This window comes from Myotis davidii, unplaced genomic scaffold (assembly GCF_000327345.1).
Source record: "Myotis davidii unplaced genomic scaffold, ASM32734v1 scaffold1, whole genome shotgun sequence".
Classification (NCBI taxonomy): Eukaryota; Metazoa; Chordata; class Mammalia; order Chiroptera; family Vespertilionidae; genus Myotis; species Myotis davidii.
The window spans coordinates 3,578,634-3,580,479 of NW_006294681.1; positions in this window are offsets into that span (position 1 = coordinate 3,578,634).

Genomic DNA, 1,846 nt, shown 5'->3' on the forward strand with positions numbered 1-1,846 from the left:
TAACAAATATTGAATCTTGATTATAAACTTTACACCTATGTAAAAATTAAGTCAAACTATCAAAGATTTAAATGTAAATATAAAATTATAAAACTTTTAGCTGATTACATAGGAGAAAATCTTGGGAACCGATGGATTGGTGAAGATTTCTTAAATATGACATCAAAAGCATTTTTCCGAAAAGAATAACATTGGTAAGTTAGACTTCATAGAAATAATCATTTTGCTCTAAGACAGACTCTATGAAGATGACGAAAAGACAATTCACACTCTAGAAAATATTTGAACATCACATATCTGAAAATGGGCTCAAAATTCAACAGTAAAAAAACAACCTAATTAGAAGACAGGCAAATAATATGGAGAGAAATTTCACCAAAGAGGATATATGAGTGACAAAGAAGCACATGAAAAGATGTTTATCACAAGACAGCAATGAGAAATCTCTTAACACCTATTAGAACAGCTAATATTAAAAATAGTGACAATGCCAAATGCTGTTTAGGATGTGGAGAAACTCAATGCCTCATACATTGCTGATGGGAATGTAAATTGGTATACACCCACTATGGAAAATATTTTGGCAGTTTTTTAAAAAACGAAACCTACACTTACCATATGAGTCATCAAATGAATTCCTGAGCATTTATTACAGAGAAATAAAAATTTAAGTCCACACAAAGACCTATATTCTATTGTTCATAGCAACCTTAGTTATAATAGCCTAAACTTCGAAACAGCCAAAATATCCATCAATAGTCTAAAAGAGTGTGGGGTAGCTAATAAAAATGAATAAAATATTGATAATGCTCAATAACTTGGATGTATCTCTGGGGCATTAGGCAGTTGGAATAAAAACTCAGTTTCAAAGGTCACATGCTGTATTTATATCATATTTTTAAATTACAAAATTATACAGATGCAAAAGAGATTAATCATTAGGAGTTCGAGATGGCGGTGATGGTGGTGGCCATGGTGCGACTTTCAAAGGATAGCACATGGGAGATCTTTGTGGTGATGTCATAGCTTGATTGTGTGGTAGTGGTTACATTAATTTACCCATGTAATAATAAAACAAAAATTATACACACATGTTGTATCAATATCACTTTCTTGTATTATTAGTATGTAGTATAACTATGTGAGATGCAATCATTGGGAGAAATTAGGTGAAAAGTACATGGCACCTTACTGTATTATCTCTGTGCCTTTCTATCAGTCTACAATTATTTCCAAACTAGAGGTCAGGTGCATGAAATTTGTGCACAGGTAGGGTCCCTAGGCCTGGCTTGGCAATCAGGGCCAATCTGCAGAGTGACCAGTGGGGCAAGCGGGGGGCTCCAAGCTGGCATCCGCCTTGGCTGGCCTAGGGCCTGTGAGCAGCTCCTGTGTTGAGCGCCTGCCCCTTGGTGGTCAGTGCACATCATAGCAACCTGTTGTTCTGCCATTCAGTCAATTTGCATATTAGGCTTTTATTATATAGGATGTAAAGTAAAAGAAATAAGGCAAATTATTTGAAACTAGAGTCCTGATGCACAAAATTCTTTCAAGGGGCTTGGCCCTCATAGCCATGGCGGCTTGCCTTGGCCCTCGCAATCCCGGCTTCATCAGGAAGGTCTTCTGGAAGGATGTCTGGAAGGTTGTTTGGCTGTCCAGTCTAATTAGCATATTACGATTTTATTATTATAGATGGTTTTATTTGATTCTTGAATACTTTAGAGTATGTAATGTTAAATGTGAATTATTGTCATTTCCTTGAAGAGTGAATGCCAAGTTTCAGTTGACTGAAGAATTAGGCCCTATGAATAGTCTGAATGAAACAACCACAAGCAAAAATATTTTCAAC